General features: G+C 40.1%; 1 protein-coding gene across 2 annotated transcripts in view; it reads left to right on the top strand.

The window, feature by feature from the left end:
* Window positions 1-870: 870 nt before the first annotated feature.
* Window positions 871-20,477, top strand: part of SPARCL1 (SPARC like 1) — a 43,301-nt gene continuing 23,694 nt past the window's right edge. For both annotated transcript variants that reach the window (XM_045791553.2, XM_045791561.2), the window contains exon 1: window positions 871-1,260. The gene's annotated coding sequence lies outside the window, so the exon portion shown is untranslated. The remainder of the gene's footprint in view (window positions 1,261-20,477) is intronic.

The raw sequence follows: 20,477 nt of genomic DNA on the forward strand, positions 1-20,477 counted from the left end.
TGCCTGAGATAGAGATTATTATCATCCCCATATTTGTATCCCCATCTTATAGATAAGGATACTGAAGCTTAGAGAGGTTACATAATTTGTCCCAGGCCATACAGTTAGGAAGTGGTGAAGCCAGGACACAAACCCAAACTGTGTGGCCTCAGAGCATGCAGACCTTACCGCTTATATAACACTACCCCCAAATGGGAGCACAGTTCTACTCGCCTCATACAGACTTGTGAGGATCAACTGAAATCATGCATAAAAAACGGTTAGCACAGTGTCTGGCACATAGTAAATGTACAAAAAAGGTAGAAGTAGCAGTAGAACAGATTAGACATATATATAAATAACCCGAATGCCAAGTCAAAAATAAATGTGTAACACCAGTCGATTTCATGAGAAAACGTCTTCTCGTAGACCAGTCATGATACAGGGGATTTTAGTAAGGAGTTGTGATGGGAGAGTAACAGTCCGTGAACTGCAACATTTCTGAATCGGAACCCGAGTGATCTATAATATGAATGAGTGATGCTTCGTATGTACAGACATTTCTGAAGGTCATTTAAAGAAAGTTGAAAGTATCTGAGGTACCCCGCTTCTATTAAAACCAAGACTATATTTGTGAGAACAGTTTCCAATTAAGCAATGTAAAAATACATCTGCTGCAATTATTCTTCTCCCCTTCCTTAGCCCCCACCCCCCAATTTCCTTTAAGAAGGAACAACAGCATAGTTTCTTTTCAAAGTCTTAAAATAAAAATCCCCAAAAAAGGGATCTTGCTTGCTTCTAGAGTTGTTTGAAAAAGGAAAAAAAAATGCATAAAGAGCCACGTGCTTCTGTTCTGGCCAAGTTATTAGCCTCTGAGAACAAGAGCTAGAGGAGAGGACTGTTAACCCCATCGTCTCGGGCAGAATGAGCTCATTCCCTGTTGGCTTGCACTGCCTGGAAAGCTCCTCGCACCCTCAGAGGGGCCAGCCTGCCGGAGAACTGCAGGAATCTGCAACAAAAACGATGACAGCCTGAAATACACCCCGGTGCCAACCTCCACATTTGTCTGTCACCTCAGACCCTGACTAGCTGACAGAGCAGCAGAATTTCAACTCCAACAGACCCGAATGTGTTTCTGGGCAGAGAAGCAGAGCTAACGAGGGAAGAGATTTTTGAAAGAGTATTGGCTGTTTATCAAACTTTTATTTCCTGGCTGTGTGCAAAGAAGGGATTCAACTCCAATTTTTTATCAAGGCTCTGGGTCCAGTGACATCCCTGAAGGTAAATTTTAATAAGTTTACTGTATCATCTAATTGCATGTGTTATACTAATTCGCACGATCTGATGAAGATGTCTAATATTTTTTCCTAGTACAAAGCCATTTATTTACCCAAAAAAAATCTTTTGTGTGATTTACAAAAAACCTACTTAATAGGAAAATTTAACTCTTGTATTCATGTTTCCTTTTCTTCTCCAGGATTAAATAGTAAGTAGTAATAAATGATGGTTTTTCATGTAAACCAAGAACACAAACGTAGAACTGTTGTTGAACAGGTTAGCATTCAGATCTTGGTGAAGTCTGAATCCAGAAATGGGTTTCGTAGAAATATTTTACTAAATATATGAAATCATAAGGGATGTAGTTTTTAAAAAAATTTCAAATCAAAGCATTTTCCATGTTTAAAATACCTGAAATCACTTCATCACCACCGTTGTCCTAGTGTGTACCTACTAGCAATGTAGAAATGGAACATTTTGCTTTTCCAAAAGGTAGGAAGATTCCTATACTACTATAATCTTTGATTATTTTTTAGTTATTATGACTGTTATTCCTCTCCTAACTCCCTTTTATACTTTTATGACTAAGTGTCTCTTGTCTCCTTCTACCATTTTTGAAAATGCACACGCAAAATTTCTCTAATTCCTAATAATGTCTTATTTGGGGAGGGAGAAGGGAGGGAGAGGAGTCAAAGAGCTAAGGAGGTCATAATAGCCCCTCTAATGTAAGGTACTATCATTTCTGGCTCTACTAAAATAAAACAGTATTGCAAGTCATGCTCCCACTCCTCCTAGGTATTAGAGGTCCCCCTGCAGGAGAAAACCATGCTTTCAGCTGCGGATTGGTGCTGTTGATACTCTAACCTTAAGAGGTAGTGCGGAAAGAGTATCTCGCTTGCACAGCCTTTAATCTGCAAAGAGGTTAAGTATGTCACCTTGGCATTGTATCTGAGCTTTCCTCTGGCCCATGGCCTAAGTGCACTGAATAGAAATGTTCAGTCAATCCAACTCAACAGAAATCTTTTTCTTAAATTCTCCCCTTTCTCTTGGATACCAGCTTTTTTTCAGTTCAGAGCTTATTCACCTAAACTTGGATATTGTTAACTACGACTATTTAAAAAAAAAAAAAAAAGACACCCCTCTTAGGAAAGATTTAAGTTTATATTTCTGTTCATTCAACAAGATCTAGCAAAAAAGAGCAGTCTAGTTCATCCACTTATCATCCAGTCAACTAATGCTACTTCCCCCATTTTTGAAAAGAATGTGTACATGTTATTAATGACTCTTGTCCTTTTTTTCTTCTATGGAACTTCTGTACAACCATTCAGCAATTACTGAGGCTCCTTTTTCAGGTCTTTTGGGATTCAATCCCCAATCTTTCTCAAGTGTAGCTCTACTTACCAACTATGTAAAAAAACAGCGATGACAGAAATGAAATGAACGGAGATGTTTCTAGCCAACGCCCGAACATTATTCATTCATTTCCTCTTGACAGCTTGTCATTTTTATCCCATTAATTTGTAACCATACACAAGCACTGCTATTTAAGTTTAGCACCATGTCCAGAACATGTTAGGGATCTTTTTCCACCAAGAAGAACAAAAACAACTGCTGTTGAAAGACTTCAGGTGCCCTTTTCCTTCACATAACCTTCTGGAACAACCTTCAGTGAAGGAGAAAGGAGCCCCATAAATCCAGGAGCACTTCCCTAGTAGGCCTGGCAGTCCGAGAGATGCCCAGCTCAGCTGGGGTCTGGTTCATACAGGCCCCCAGGGCATCTTCCACCAGAGGCTCAGCTTGCAGTGCTAATACCAGCTGGAGCTAGCCTGGCTTTTGTCTTGGGCATCAAAAGATGGACAGAACTCTGGGGAACAGAGTGTGTGGTCTTGACTGATTGTAGGGAGATGGTGTTATGAAGTGGTAAGATCAGGGGCTCTGGAAACATACAGACCTGGTTTATATCTGGGCTTTACTAGGCTCTGTGACTTTGGGCAAATGACTCTTGGAGCCTCAGTCCTCTCATATGTGGAAATGAGGATCATAAAATTAGTTGCCACCTCAAAGATCTGTGGTGATATTAAGTCAAGAAAACAGCTATGCCTGGTGCATATGAAGTAATCAATTGATCATAGCTAATATGAAAACACTACCTATATGTCCCAACTAGAACTCTGTAAGAAGGAAATTTACTGTAGATTTTCCCTCAAGATCTCTTGGTTTACCCCCTCAATTAAGCAAGTAGTGGTAATAATACCCACAAATGTGGTTGTTGTAGGAATTAAATGAGATGTTTTTTTGAATACCCTCTGCCCCTGGCAGAAGGGCAAGCCATGAGAAAGTGTCTGGTTATGCACTCGAAATGATTTTTCAGCTAACAGAATTGGGGATCAAGAAGGAAATATTCTTTGAATTGTCTTTTTTTTTTTTTTACCCAAAGAAATGGAAAAATAAATCTGACTCTACTGTACTCCCCTGTGGGAGGGGGGCTCCACAGGAAGTATTTATTACCATGAGTCTTTTACTCCTTCATCAATTAGCTGCTTCTTAATGGCCAAGTCAAATGAAACCAAAGGGAGTTTTCTGTTTTAGATTGCCATTAAAAGAGAGAGACGAAGTGCTGCTTTGCAGTCAATTCTGTTTTATTGGCCTAGTTGGACAGGGGAGAAGGCCCCAACATTTCTCCTTTCTTATCTTTTCTAAAGGCAAAAATAGGGGTTTTGACTTGCTCTGGGGGTATTTTTTTTTTTTTTTTTTTCCTTTCTAACTGAAATTCAAACGAAAGGGTTTGGGTTTTGGTTTTTGTTTTTGTAAACCTCTCCCCTACGCTCCTCGCATTGAAATGTCAGCTGCTTTTTCTGGCTACATGTAGCAGGAGCAGCCTGTCGCCATAGCAATGAAAGGGTATAGAGAGACTCGAGTTTCATGACCCACTCTGTGAAATAACTCTTAGTCTGCTCTAAAATCCTTCTTTAGAAAAGAAGTCTCCAGCCCTGGCTTGTTTCCTTCCTATTATGCAACCAACTTATGTACACCAATTGCAGTAGCTAAATGTTTCCTTTAGAGAGTCAATGAATAGGTGCTAAGAAACTGAACAAGAAAGCTACTGAAACAGTGACCAGTTTCCTCTGGAGTGCAGGGGAAAAACAACTGGGAAGGCAAAGAAAAAAAGATGGAAATAACCTCCTATTATAGCACATACTGCACAGCCTGGAATAAATCCATTTTCTGAGTTCCCACTGGCTCCTCCCATCTTCACGGTGCACCACGGTAGAGTGGTTATCCAGGGGGATCCTGGGGCTCACGTCCTGGCACCCTGTAGTCTTTTATCTTATCCACTCCTTGCCTCTGTCTTCTCATCTGTAAAACAGAGATAATAATAGTCGTAAATCTGTCGTGGGAATTGAATGAGATAGTGTGTGTAAGGTTCTTATTCCAATGTCTGACCAGTGGTCAAGGCTAACTATTAGGCTTGCCAGGCCTCAATTTCCCCTATTTGTTAAATGAGGATAACGGCTAATTCATAAGATTGTTGTAGGATTAACTGAAATAATGAGTGGAAGTGCTCCGTAAGTAGTAGTTCTTTTAATACTTTTCATCTTTGTGTCTAACTCTGATGGGAATAGCTTTTTTTAAACTTGGAATTTCCCAATGAGTAAACTGTAATGAATACAGGCCTCAGACTTATCATCGTATAAATGTGAACCACTGAATTTCTGAAGAGGAAAAATAAAAGAAATAAGGGTTTTTACATTTATAAAGGACAAAGAAAATTCTCATCTTGATTAGCAATAGAGTAAAAGGTTATTAAAACATCTTATTTTTCATTAAGATGCGTTCTATTAAAATTTCTGTTGTAGTTTCTCCAGTGTTGTCCCTGCCATGCAATTATGTAAGTAAGTGATCTTACGTCTCAGACAACTCATGTATTCAGTGTTCTGTACCATGAGAAATGCAGAGATGCTGCAGAACTGAATATAGAGGGGGGGCTGTGCTCTGGTGGCTCTTACTGTGTAGTTAGGGAGACTTTCATTGAACAAATCATCACATTAATAAAAAGTGCTTATGCCCAAACACAAGGTGACCTCAAATACAAAGCCATCTTTATTTTTGTAATGAAAAGATCCTCAGCCAAAATCTTTGGCCAACCTAAATGCACAAATGGATAGTATAGGGTAATGTATACCTAGGATGCCTAAGATCTACTCACTGAATCCACTCGGTAATTTTCTTTTTTTTTTTTTTTTTTTAAAGATTTTATTTATTTATTTGACAGAGATAGAGACAGCCAGTGAGAGAGGGAACACAAGCAGGGGGTGTGGGAGAGGAAGAAGCAGGCTCATAGCAGAAGAGCCTGATGTGGGGCTCGATCCCATAACGCCGGGATCACGCCCTGAGCCGAAGGCAGACGCTTAACCGCTGTGCCACCCAGGCGCCCCCCACTCGGTAATTTTCTAATACAGACTAGTGCATCATCAGTCCTCTGCGTCGTTTATAATACACTTCGTAAAAATCTGCCGATGCTGCAAATTGGATCCCCAAGCGTAAATTCTCTTTCTGTGCTAATGATCTCTATGTATTAATTACTTTATTGCTTTTCCCAGCCCTCTTTCAAGTGATGTAGGAAAGATGTTAGGATTTGAAGCCAACAGCCAAGAAAAAATTCTTGAGACATCTTCGATGCAAAAAGGCAGTTTTATTAAAGCACAGGGACAGGGCCCTTGGGCAGAAAGAGCTGCAGTGGGGTGATGAGAAGTGGCTCTTTATATACTTTCAGGTTGGAAGGGGAGTAGGGATAGCAAAAGCCTCCAACGTAGTTTGAAAATATGGTTTCCAGGACCTTGAGGGGGCCAGCTATTGTTAGGAAAAGGTCATTTATTACTATTTAGTAAAAACAAAGTCTCAGTCATGAGACCCTTCAGATGTGTATTAGTGGCTCATATGCTTGGGGGACAATTGCAAACATGTATCTTGGTGGGTAGAGATAAAGGAAGTTTCCAAAGGAATTTTTATATTTTAAAGTAGACTTAAAGGATCCTGGGGGTGGGGCTAAGATTGCCTCTTGCCTTTAGCAAAGTATTAACCTCGAGGCAGCTGAGGTTAATATTCCTAGAGGAATGTCAGTCTGCCTGTTTCAAGGACTTGTCAATGGGCTGTAAGTAGTAAGGAAATTGAATTTCTCTTTTGCCTTTGTTTCCCACATCAGAAGGACTTACTCGAAACCACTTGAATCTATAAAGTGTGGTTTTCTAAAACTGCAGTTCCAACACTTGTAATAATGAAATCATACCTCAAGAATAATTACCACATCTGCTTGAAATATCTTTATCTCCTTTTTTATTGTCAAGATGACCGCCTTAAGCATGACAAAAATAAGGATTGCTTGAGATCATTTCAGGCTGTTTTCCTGAAATGGTACTTTGTTGTTCAAAATGAAGTCATTGAGACAGTGGTCTTTAATGTGAGAGATCTCGGAAGCACTAGAATATAAGGCAAGTCTTCATAGCATAATTCTGGGGGGTGAATTCACAGTATATTTGATATATAAGTGTATATAATTATAGGCTAAAATAAGTGTTAAGAGGACAAAGCACCTTTGTTCTAAGGAAGTGTATAAGGAGCCTGACCCCTGCCGAAGGTCAGTGATGGCTTTCCCTATCTGAAGCTAAATAGATGTTACTCTCTGGGGTGTGTGTGTGTGTGTGTGTGTGTGTGTGTGGTGATGGTTGGGGTGAGTGGGAGCTGGCAAAAGAATTCTGAGTGTGACACCTTGTGCAAAGACCCTGTAGCAAGTGGGATCATTGAGGAATAGAGAGAAGGCCAGCTCCTGTGAGAGCAAAGAGCAGAGCAACGGGAGATGCAAATCCTAAGCAACTGTCCCCCCAGTGCCCTCTTGCCTGAACACTAAGTGTTTTTATCCTCTGCTTGATTCATGTTTAATGTGTACCTTTACCCCTTTACCGTCTCTGTCAAATTCTGGTTAGACTCAATGCCCCAAATGGCATTAACCATTTTATCCCTCACTCGGCCCCACATGCCGGTAGGTTGGTTTAGGAGGAATGACAGCCAGCTGAAGGTCAGAGCTCCAGAAAATCTGTATCATCCACAGGGCTGGGACACCTTGATACAGATGGTGACTCAGCAGAGAGCTCAAACAGAAGAGCATCTTTTTTTAACCCTGCAGATAACTGTACTGTCAAGCTACGGAGCTCTCCCGAGAGACTCATTTAGACCTTCAAAGCCCTGAAACATCTGTGTTAACTCTGAATCAGGTAACCCTATGCGTGCGTCAGCCGAAGTGACCGAAGGGTGACTGACGCGTGACTGAAGGGTTTCCTCTCTAATAACAAAGACTTTGGCTATCTTGTAAGGACAGAGTGAAGGAAAGTGGTCTGAGTTTGATTATGAAATACCTATGACAATCATTTTGTTTACTACATGTCCCTGAAAGGAAATTTTTCCATAGTTATAATAATTACTAAAAATCGCAGCCTACGGTCTCCCTCTGACATAAAAGAATTCAGCGGAAGATCCACCTGGCCTTATTTAGAGGCATGGGTGTACATGGTCCAACAGTAAGAAGAAAAATAAGAGAGAGAAAACAGTCAAAGCAAACCTCCCTTTTGTTCTAGGGTATGTGGTATGTCTTTCTCAGTTTGTTGGACTTTAGACAAGGTAAAATGAGCAGATCGGTAGTCATAATCTGCCTTGAAAACTAAAAATGTTAAAGGAAGGTTTGTTTAGTTTCCTTGGCCTAGAAGGAAGGGGAAGGACTTGTAAGTTTGGCTGAAGCTGCCTGTGAAGGAGCCAACATCTAGGGGAGAGGGAGCCCCTCAGCGCCTGGGGAACTCCAGGCAACAGGAGGGAAATTCACTTCACACAATAACTGCCAGCGCTAAAATTTCCAAGGAGTTACTTAAAATGGCCAATAGAAGAGAGAGAAAATAGACTCCAAGCCTGTTCCTCCCGTTAGAGGAATGGATACGTAAGTATCCATTCCTAATGCAGTGTTCAGACCCCTTGTTAATGCTTAAGAGAAAAGAAAAGAGAAGGGAGATAAAAAGACAGAAGAGGTATATAGTGACACAAGGAGTGCCCACTGGAGAAAGATGGTTAGAACAGGTAGATTTACGCGGCAAGAGAACATGCAGAACTTCAGAAATACAATTTATCTTTCTAAGTTTAAATTTAAATTAGTGCTTCAAACGAATCAATTGAACGAATGACCTACAAAACTATAGAAACTGAAAAGAAATCAAATACAGAAGTTACTTTGACCCAATCTTACTCTAATTTAAACTTCTAGAAAATATCCTAGAAACTGAAATACAACCAATTACAAATAAGATCTCAAAATGAATCAGAGTACCCAAAATACATTCTGGTAGTTTGCGTAAGTTCACTCCTAAATCTAGATGGAGAATGACGTTCTAGGGAGTGCCAAACTTTAGGCTCCCTTCCCTTCTCTAAGAGATAGAAATTTCTGGACATCAGGAGTTGGACCAAGAGTCAGAGGGTTCCATTCAGAAATATTCCCTACCAAAGCAGCGTCCAAGCCATATTTAGCTATCACATGCGCTGCTTTCCACCCTCCATCTAAAGGACCAGGCACTGGTCGTAGAGGCCAGAGCTGACAGAGCTCCATCGATCAGGGGTGGCTGACCCAAGCATGGCCTATTTTGCCTGTGCCTTTCAGTTCAAACCCTTTGGGCTCAGCTGGGCTACCTTCCCAGCGAGAGGAAAGGATATCCAGGCCCTTATCCTTGTTTTTCCAGAGACAGAGCTTGTAGACCTGCTGAGAAATCTAATTACAACCTCCTTTCATGCTAAAATCCAATTACAACCTCTCCCAGGGTGAAAGCCAATCCCTTTGACACAAAAGGAAGCCAAACAAAGAGGCTTCAAGCAGGGGGTGTGCCTGTGTTCTGCCTTCTCTTAGGCAACTATACAGAAAGGTTGCAGTGACCTTCTCTTGAGTAGGAACGGTGGTCATAATCTATTACGACTCCCATCCTCATAAGAAGGAAAAATATTTTTGTATCTGATGCTGAAGTATGTATATTTTAGTGCCATGAAACTATCAAAAATAGTCATTGTCCAAGAAGAATTAACAGCAGGTTCCCATATGCAGTATTACTCATCCAAAATACAGCTTTGTTTCAATGTGGCTGACTACACTACTCTTGATAAGGCAAATTTCCACATGTTCTGGGACTAACTACCCAAAAACACTGGTTTTAGAACAGAGGTTTACAATTTTTAGTCCGACTGAGCTAATGAGTTGAATTTCCTTTGGCGTAGGAAAGAACTGCAAAATGGAGGGGGAAAGAACAGACTAATTTACTTTCTAAGGTTCCAGATTAATCCTGGTGTCATAACATTCTAGAGATTGCATGAAAAGCAAGATGGGAGACTACTTTAAAGTGAAAAAAAGCCATATTCCAACACAAAATACTCCCAGAGATACTTGCCCATATTTCTTTCTAAAACTCTTCAATTCACCCTTCAGATTTTATGATTATATCAGCAAAATCACCTTTATTGAGGGCTAATCACATTTGAATACCTTGCAGCTTTGGATTCTCTCCAAAGATAAGGACTGCTATGTTCCATTTAAAAAGAAAAATGTGCCCCAGCTAAGGCAATACAGAGGAGGAAGAACTTTTTCCTCTACCCTCTTGTATTCAGTATTTGGGACCTGCAAATTAAACTGACAGAAGACAAGTTAATGGGAGGAAAAGGTTTATCGTATGCACCCAGGAGCTGTCTCCTTAAACAGTTAAAGTTTAAGGCTTATGTAACAAACTTAGTACGGGAAAGGAATGAGTGGGGGAAGAAACAGCTTTGATGGAAAGGACAAAAGATTTCTTTAGGAAAGACAAATGGGTTTTTAGAACAAACTGGAGCTAAGCGAATTTGTGAAAATGTTTAATTATACAAGTATAAATGGTCTTTCTTCTTCAGAGCCATAAAACTCTCCTGGAGAGGAATTTATGGTAGTTTTACTCTTGGCGTCTCTCCCCCAGGGGTAGAAGTTACCCTGAAGAGGGAATTAATGGCATGTCTCATTTCTCGGAAGGTTCTGCTTGTAGTCAGATAAGGGAAGCTTCAAGAAGGATTCCTTCTGCATCTGTCGAATCTCAGATGCCCTCAGCTTAAAATAATCTTCGTACCAACTCAAGGGTTCCAAATGGGTCCCCACAGCAACTATTAGACAGACTTGAAACAGGGCAGCACAGGGGAGTAGGAGGCAGCTTCATTTGCAGAGGATCTGAAAATACTCAAACCCGTCAATCCTAAATTTTGAATCAAGTATTGTTTGGTCAAGGTTTCAGCAAGGAAATGATAGATTCAGGCAGAAAAATTGAATTTGGGGATTTGAGAGAATGTATTAAGGGTTTATTTATCAAGGTGCGGGCAGGGTGTAGAGAAGCCACAGGGGGTTCTGAGGACAGGCTAGTAAGAACTAGGTTTGTACATGCCAGGGGAGGGAGCATTTTCTAAACTCAGAAAATGCTGCATAGAGAGGGTCACTAAGGGGAGCTATGACCTTCACGAGAGGGGCATAGTCACAGAGAGGGAGCTGAGAAAATGTATACACTGATTTTGCACTCCTCCTTCCCTCAAATTTCTGCTGCAGCGCACCGCACTGGCTGAACCCAACAGAAGCCATCAGGCGAGAGAAGCTGAAGGTGTCACTCACACAGGCTCCGGGAAAGCTCCGGTTGGAGGAGGCTTGGAGAGTGGGTGTGGTGTGGGTCTGGAAGGGCAGATGGAAGGTTTCTAGATATTCAGTTGGGGGGAAATCTTTTCCCAGGGTGGGAGAGGTAGACTTAACAGCTGTAGACCAGCTGTGTCCTCTCCTTGCTTGAATGAATCTTCTGGAGCTTCCCCTTGGAAGGCATAAATATGCCCAGGTTTTTGACCCTATTTTCAAAGAACTTCTCAAACCTCAGCCATAAAATTCATTAGGGTTATTTTATGTGCTTCTTTCAGAGAAGGGAGGTAATGTGTAACATCACACCATTGGGAAAAGCCATTGTTCTCCCTGCTTAAAGTGTAGGCCCTCACCAAGGCACATGAGAGGCTTCAACCATGTGCTGAATCCTGGAGGGATTTCTGCTTGGAGTGAGTCCTTTCATTAGTGGTCCTCACAAGAACTACTCATCAAAGCCCACCATTGTTCCCCAGCAGATCCCAACACCATGAGAATGAGGCTACTTGGAACGGTTCTTAGGTATGATTTGCTGTTTTTCTTAATCCTGGAAGAGAACTACCCCAGTGAATAGTTCTTGGTACATTCACAGAGCTGAAAGCACTTGAAATTCCTCTCCCAACTAGCAGAGCTTAACAACCGACTTACTCTATTAACAAAAGAGAAACAATTTCCATTGAATCCAAAGAGGTTTTCTATTGTGCTGGTCAAGTTTAACTAATAAGGGAAATTCAAATAAGAATAGTCAGAGCAGAAAGCTAAGAACCTGACATTCAGGGGAAAGAAATTTCAGGGAAGTAGCTAATGCAATGAATGGGGGGGGGCAGCTGAAAAGAGCTAAACGCAGAGCAAGAATAGGAGGAATGTATCTGATCTGATTGTATCTGGGCTAGGCTTCAAAAGGCGAATTGTCATGCCATTAACAACATGAAGTAAATCATTCAGGTATTATTAAGTCCTGCAACATGACAAATGCCACAGGCCTTCAGGGGAGCCATACTCAGGAGAAGATTCAGAATTTGTGAACCAAAAGTTTACATATGGGACCTTCTTTTTTTACACAGAAAAATCAAAATTAGGTACAGGGCTTTGTAAGGAGCCTGTTCAAGTGAGGAGCCCTAAAGCTTAAGCTTCTTAGATTCGTAGTACCACCTCTGGCTATATTCAAATGTTACCCCAAAGAATATGCAAAAAGATGGGGGGGGGGAGGAAAAAATAAATATAAATATGAGAAAACCCTGCATGCATAGAAAAAGAGGAAATAAAAGGACAGATATCATAATGATGGGGTTTTGGAATATAGGTGAGGTTCAGTGGGGTAAGGTCCAGAGCCAACAACCAAGAAAGAATTCTGGAGACGTCCTTGGTGCAAAATGGTGGTTTATTAAAGCACAGGGACAGGACCCATGGGCAGAAAGACCTGCAGCACCGGGTTGTGAGGGGTGCCTGACTATATACTCTGGGGTTGAGGGAGGTAGGAAAAGTGAGGCTTTCAAAAGAATTTTCATATGCTAAAGAGGACCTACAAGATACCAGAGGCCTTGCCATTGTCAAGTTAGGGTTGTTTTTCCTTCTAGCAAGTCATTAACATGAAGATATTTTTCACACTACACCACTTTCAAATAGCTCCAAAAGCAGAGTGTTTTTACTATACTTGATTTAACTTCAGTTACCTAATCATCTATATAATATGATAGGAACCGGTGGGGTCATAGCCTGAGATTTACAGAAGTCAGAAGAATTGACCTTGTCTATAGGTCAGTGAAAACCTGTAACTGGTTTTAAGACACCGTGTTTGAGGGTGCCCAGTTGGCTCACTTGATGGAGCATGTGACTCTTGATCTCGGCGTTGTGAGTTAGAGCCCCATGTTGGGCGTAGAGATCACCTAAAAATGAAATCTTAAAAAAAAAAAAAAAGACACCATGTTTGCTCAGGTATTCATGCTCTCTTAGCCCATTAGAATCATTTTTAACACAGGCAGTGATGGAAACTTTCAGAAGGGCTGGCAAATGCCTGAGGGAAAGCACTGCCTTCATGGGTCAATCTTGTATAGAGTTGTGAAATGAGACCCAATGAGATTAGTGAGTGGTGAGTGGTACAATCAGATGAGGAACTCTGAGAGGAATGATGAAGAGGTGTGGAAACATGGCTATCGCACAGTCTTGCCTAAGACAAGCCTGTGGGAGCCTCTAAATATAATTAAAGTAATCCTTTAATTACACAGTATAGAAGAAGGAGAATGTACTAATTTCTTCCAAGTTGGAGAGAGAGAGAAATCTTTGAGAACATCCCAGAAAAACAATTCCTTTTGAATCTTGCATGTTCCTCATTCATGACTGGGCACAGTGGTACAGGACTCAGAAAGATCTTACTGGATGGATACTCTATGAAGTGGAGGTGAGGCGATAGGTAGGCATACATGGATGGTTCATGGGTGAAGTGCTTAGCACAGTACCTGGCAGATAGTAAAATCTCTAAAAATAGAAGTCATTATATTACCTATTATATATAACAGTTAATGATAAAAACCTACTTTTTCAATAAAACTATAGTTGGGTGAAGATAAGTCAAAATTCCAAAGTTTCTTATGAGCTAAACTCCGGGGTCCTAGAATATCACTTCTACCTCATTCATTTCACCAAGTAACAAAAGCCAGTCCAGATTTGAGTGGCAGAGAATTAGACCTCTCAATAGGAGGAGCAGCAAAGAATTTACAACCATCTTTACCATCCTGTAATGTTTACATGTGTTAAATAAGAAATGTTAGAAATTGGGGCGCCTGGGTGGCTCAATTGTTAAGCGTCTGCCTTCGGCTCAGGTCATGATCCCAGCATCCTGGGATCAAGCCCCGCATCGGGCTCCCTGCTCAGGAGGAGCCTGCTTCTCCCTCTCCAGCTCCCCCTGCTTGTGTTTCCTCTCTCACTGTCTCTCGCTGTCAAATAAATAAATAAAATCTTAAAAAAAAATAAGAAAAGAAATGTTAGAAATTGTCTCAAGACAGCTACCCATGCAAGTTAGAATAGAGTTGACATTCGTGGAAGTTTTGTTCTTAAAGGGGAGACCTGTTTCTGTCACGCCAAAAGTTTCATCTGGATGTTTGTTTTGATGCAACATGGGCTGGCCAGGAGAAGACCTTCAGGCATTTGAAATTTCAAATCCTAGGTTTCCCCTGAAAGGCCATTCCTATAAAATTACAGTCTAGCTGTCATCTTTTAAAATTTCAGATGAGGTTCTCCTGAAAGTTTGGTAACAAGACACTCTGTTTCTAACAGAAGGAAAAGGCTCTCCTCAAAGTTCCCCACCATCTCTCATCCCTAACCTCTCTAGAACCACGAAAAGAAAGGTGGTACAAAAGAAGGAAAAAAAGAACTTAAGAACTCAAAAAGGATGAATTAAAGTCTCTGTGGTATATAATTGTTGGACTTATTAAGCCATTTTTGCTTTTTGAATGTTTCAAAGAAATGATATCTTTCATTTCATTTTTACAGGTGAAATCACCAAATGACTATATAATCACATTTGAGTCTCAAAACAACCCTAGGAGATAAATAGGAGAGGTATTATAATTTTTCCTGTTTTGTAGATGAAGAAACCAGTGACTTGACAAAAAAGTCTCGTGGCTGGCAAAGGCAGCTCAGTTCTGGAACTCACATCTTCCAACTTGGTACCAAGTGTTCTTTCAGCTATGCCGATGCCTCTGAATAGACTCATACATTTGGGCAAAATAACATGATCTAATTTCACATCAACTTTCCATATTTAAGTCCTCAAGACTAATAACTTTGTATTCAAAAATTTGTCTCATTTCTGCATTTTTCACCAAGAGTTTTATTTGTTCTTTTTACAAAAAGAACGATCTGCATTTTGTAGAGTACACACACCAAATTTGAATGTCTCAAAATATATGACTTTTTACCAAGATTAAATGATATTCATCACGCTTAGCAAGGACATCATGGGTTTCATTTTCAAAGTACTTTGCAAGCATCAGCTAATGAAGCCTCCGTGTTATCTTCAGTAGGACAGATGTTTTCAAAATATCTCTCATTTCCCAGGAAAGTTCTCCAGTCTGTCTTATTTATACAGATTGGCGCATTTGTTCAGTTCTTAAAATAAGCTAAAGGCTGTGAAATTATTTTGATCGGCGTGTGGCAAATACAATTAGCTCAGTGAGGCAAAAATGCCCAGTGACTGGTCTGAAGGACAAAGTGGAACATAGCACGAGAACTCAAGCCCTTCTACATTCTGAACGCTAGATTGTTCCACAAGGTCTAGTCTTTAAAAGTATAACACAGTCATCTGCTTTACAAGTGAAAATTCCAGGTGATTTCGCACTTGGGTCATTCTAAATGACACAGTCATATTCTGTCTTTAAATTTTGTCTTTTATTTCAGGATGAAAATAAACATGAGACCTCTAAAAAATTGTTCCATTCTGGACACAGTAAATAATCAGGGGCCATACAGGAAATGCTGGGTTGACTCTCAAAAAGCCTGCACAATTGATCACCAGAGGTCATATGACAAACCCTATACTTATTTCATGTCTTAGTATGTCTTCCCACAGCTATGCCAAGATTCTCAGCATTATAGTAGCTCCTTTGGCTAAGGCCAGTGTGAAAATACCTCTTACCTGGGACTAGAAAGACATTAATTCAGGAATATCCTTATCTCCTAAGTATGGATTAGATGCATGTAGAAAACTAGAATTTAAGTGTGTGGAATAGAGGACACATCTGTTTAAGTTTGTTTTTAAAGAGTGAACTAAATGTAGAAATGTTCCAGAACTAGGGCCCCTGGGCAGCTTAAGATCACTGAGGGGAGGAAGACATGGAAGGATGGAGGGGAAAAAGTAAAGGAACACTAAAGATTCATTTTCTTTATAACACACCTAATACAAGACATAAATGACTACAATAATAATATTGACGAGATGCATCAGGCAGATGGAAATAATCATCAATTGTGTGTGTACGTTACTTCAGAGTTCGCGAAGAGCTTCTCTACTTCAGTGGCTCCCCTTGACATTGCAAGGAATTGTTATTTGCATTCTATACATGAAGTTTGGAAAGATGAAGTAATTGGCTCAAAGTATTATTTAGTACTTGGCAGAGCCAGGGCCTGAAGCCAGAATCTCTGATTTCTAATCTGTAGCCTGTTCTGAAGTCATGGAAGAATTTTGGATTCTGAGTCCAAAGCACTGTATTCTAATCCTCGCTCACCTCTTAAGCCTTGCATATTTAGCTAAGTAATTTAGATTCTTCAGGCTTCCATTTCTTTACAGTCAAATGTTGTCTACCTCCTTTCCTCATTGGATCAAATGAGACCGTTTACAAGAAAGTATTTTATAACTGTGAAATGTTATATAAATGTAAAAAGGGGAATAGCTAAGTGCAACTTAATGAATTCCTGGGGCCTTGCCTCAATGTATCCTTATTGTTAAGCTTTCCTCCCTACTGCCTACAAGAGCAAAGAATCCCCCTCTTCTCTTCAAAGTTAACCCTTCCACCTGTGCTTTAATTTTAGACCAGCAAATATTTATCAAGATTCTATCATCTCATTTCGTCTTCATCATCATTGTACAGATAACTAAGAGTCAAAAAAGCTAAATAGTGTATCCCAGATTCTGCAAATTAAGTAGTAGAGCCCAGAAGTCCTGAATCAGAGCCTTTGCAATATTGCCTTCACAATGCCTCAGGCAACTTCTCTGTGTTCCCCCTATTTCAGTTATCTATTAAATGCATAACAACCCACCCCAAAATTAAATGGCCTAAAACCAATCCCCTTATTTGCACACGATTCTGCCTTCTGAATGGGACTCACCTGGGTGGTTCCTCTGGTGATTTTTGTCTGGAGCCCCTCACGTGGCTCCAGCAAGCTGGGAGCTCAGCTGGGGCTGAACCATCCCAGATAGTCTTTCATCTTCCAAAGTTCTGTGTGGCCATTTATTCCGCAGTCCAAACTAGTCTCTAGCCCACACTTTCTTACAACCCAGTGAGTGGCTTTCATAGGAAGACAGATCCCAATATGCAAGTGCTTACTAAGCCTCTGCTGGCATCATGCTTGATGATGTCCCATTAGCCAAAGCAACTCACAAGACCAAGGCCAAAGTCACAGAGCATGAAGCCCAAAAGCTATAGTTCACTAGGGTTATCGTTGTTTACCACGTCTCCTCTCTCTCTCCCCTTATCTTCTCACTCATTACTTAGCTTTCCCTTCAGCACAGAAAATACGTTAATGACCACATTTAAATACAAATAAAAATTTCCTGTGACCACACATTCCCCTTTAGCTACCATCTTACCTTCCTTTCCTAGTCAGCCATCTTAAGTGAGTGGTTTGCATTCATTATCTTCATTCTTCTACTCCCCAATCACTTCAGCCTGCCCTCCACCAACACTATTGCACCAAACCTACTCTCCGTCAACTCTCCAATAACCTCTGTATTTCCAAAGGCAGTGGATAATTCACTGGCCTTGTTTACTTTGACCTCTCTGTAACATTTAGCACTTTCTTTTCCTTAGGTGACTCTTCACTCTCATCCTTCGTATCTTTAGTTTTTCTCATCCTCTAATGGCACCTAATGGTCTTCACTCCCCAGGGTTGTAGCCCCTGCTCTCTGCTCTACTCACTGTATGGCTTCTCATGCTAATAGCATCCAAAACTGTATCTTTAGCCCCAAATTCTGTGCTTACCCCCTGACCTATTAATCCAAGTATGTCTCTACTCAAATGCAATGAATTTAAAATTTATTCATCATCTTTCTTCTAAAACTAAATCTTCCTGCTATAATCCCTTATCTTGGTGATGAATGCCACCATTTGCCCAGCTGCCCAAATTAGAAAAGTGATAACCCAAGACTCTTCCTTTTCTTCTTCCCACAGTATCCAGTTGGTCATTAAGTCTTATCTGTTCTGACTTTAAATAGTTCTCGAACTATCCAGTGGTAAATGTTTAACAATCAGCTTTGGGCAGGATGGGGTGGGGCTACTGGGGTTGTTGGGTAGCATTATCTAATTTCAAATGCCTTTTATTCCGATTTCTGTTGCATTATACTAAATCACATTATACTAAATCATTGATTTACTTGACTTCCTCCTTTTTAACTCTCCGACAGGAACTATGTAGCCTTGTGCTTAGGTAGTGTCTAGTAAGTACTTAATAAATGCATAAAAGAGTGAAAGAGTGATACACACCCGGGCCAACTTAACACATGTTTCTTCTTGATCCATTCAGCTGCATTTGATTGAAGAAAACAAAGGGAATTATGTGAGATCCTATGATCAGGTTAAAGGGAAATTTTTTCTCAAATTTAATTAGCTATACATATTGCTGTAAAAACCTTAAAAGGAAATTAGTCATGAAACCTACAAAACTTTGGTGATTCTTGCTTCCTCTTTGTGTTTCTACCATTTATTTAAAAAAAAAAATGTGGTAACAGTCTCTTAGCCTAATTTCATTGTTATTTGTGATGAATGTAGGAAAGTCTCCTGAAGTTAAAGGGAACTTTGGCAAATGTGTGGGCAAAGAGACTGTAAATGTTCCACTGGAAAATTATTTTGACCTCACAGCAAAACTTATATTTTCTGAGGCTTTGAGTTGTTTATTCAAGAATTACAATTTGACTTTTATTAAAGAAGAAATAAAAAAGATAAAAATGTATTGAGTGCCTCCTAGGTATCAGGCATTTTTACAACTATTATTTCTTCTAATCTCCACAAAACTGAATTAGATATTGTACTAGTCAAGGTTTTCCAGAGAAAGACAGGTAGAGTGTGGGGGCAGGGAGGAGAGATGGAAAGAATTGATTTATTATAAGGAACTGACTCGTGCAGTTATGGGTGTTGATAACTTCCATGATCTGCCTTCTGCAAGCTAGAGACCCAGGAAATATGTTGGTCTTACTAACTCTCCAGGCCTAGTCCAAAGGTCTGAGCACCCCAAAAACTGACGGAATACGTCCCAATCTGAGGGCAGGAGAAGACTAACATCCCAGCTCAAACAGTGAGACTGAGAGAACAAATTCTCCCTTACTGCACCTTCTTGTTCTAGTCACACCTTCAACAGATTAGATGAAGCCCACCCACGCTGGGAGGAGCACTCTGCTTTACACCACAGTTTACCAATTCAGATGCTGATCTCTCCTGGAAACCTCCTCACAGGCATACTCGGTAATGATGTTTAACCAGATGTCTGGGCGTCCTGCAGCCCATTTAAGTTGTCACAGAAAATTTACCATCACAGATGTTATCCCCATTCTAGATGGGGAATCTGAGGCTCAGAGGGTTAAGTAATTTGCCAAAGATTACATAGACGGCAACTGCTGGACCAAATTCAAATACATGTCTTTCTAACCCCAAAGCACCATTCTCCTTCTACTAAACTAGAGGTTCTCAGTCAGGGCACTTTTATCCTCCAGGGGATACTTGGCACTATCTGGAGACATTTTTGGTTGTCATAACTGGCAGGAGCTGAGGGACCTGCTATGAAATCTGATGGGCAGAAGTCTCCGGGATACTGCTAAACATCCTACATACTAGGAAGAATTACCTGCCCCAAAATGTTCATAGTGCCAAGATAGAGAAACCCTGCGCTAAATTACCCTTTTTTCTGTATTTTCAGTTTCCTACTGCTCGTAGAATAATAATAATATGCTGATCTAAAACATAAATGACTGTAGTTCCATAAATGTAATAAATACTGGTTAAATGAATGAATGAATGTAAAATTCTGAATATAGAGGATGGAAACTGCATTTTTCAAGAGGATGGAATGCTTTTTACATTAGCATTCACTAAGAGAATAAAATATTTTAAATTATCATCAATAATAGAAATAGGAAATAGATAACCACTTATGTGCTTGAAGCATTAAATACCATAATATAAAATGTTTCATTTTGATGCAATAAAATCATACAATATATTTTCAGTGGGTTTAGTAGTTTAAGGAAAAAAGATAGCAGCAGTCTGTGGTTGATGAGATTCATAGAATTATCTCCAGTTTTAGAGCTATAAAATATTAGAGCTAAAGGATCATCAAGGTCATCTGCTTCATTGTTCATCAGTTAAGAAAATTGTATCTAGGAAAGGGTATGTGACCTACCCAAGGTCTCTTGGCCAGTGAAGGACAGTGTTGGAGCCCGAATTCAGCTCTCCTGACAGTTACATGTTTTTTTCATTCCAAGGTATTTTTCAATATCCCTGAAGTGTTAGAATTTGGGGTGTGGGGTGTGCTACATATTTTTATTTAAACACATACTCCATTCAAAGGAAATTGAATTTCTATGTTTTTGCCTTGCTTAGACTATAAAAAGCATTATTGAAAGGGATTTTTTATATCAAATAACCCAACCAACATTCTATGATAAGACTTTTTTTCCTCAACACAGAAAAATATATTTGCCATGTATGCAAAATCTTAAAGCTTAAAATATCAGAACTCTTTATTTAAAAATTCAAAGCGAATTCTGGATTTTTCCCAATACTGGCTTAGAGTTTTTCTTCCT

The sequence above is a fragment of the Ursus americanus genome, chromosome 8, assembly GCF_024610735.1.
Source record: "Ursus americanus isolate L20-20 chromosome 8, mUrsAme1.1.p, whole genome shotgun sequence".
Lineage (NCBI taxonomy): Eukaryota > Metazoa > Chordata > Mammalia > Carnivora > Ursidae > Ursus > Ursus americanus.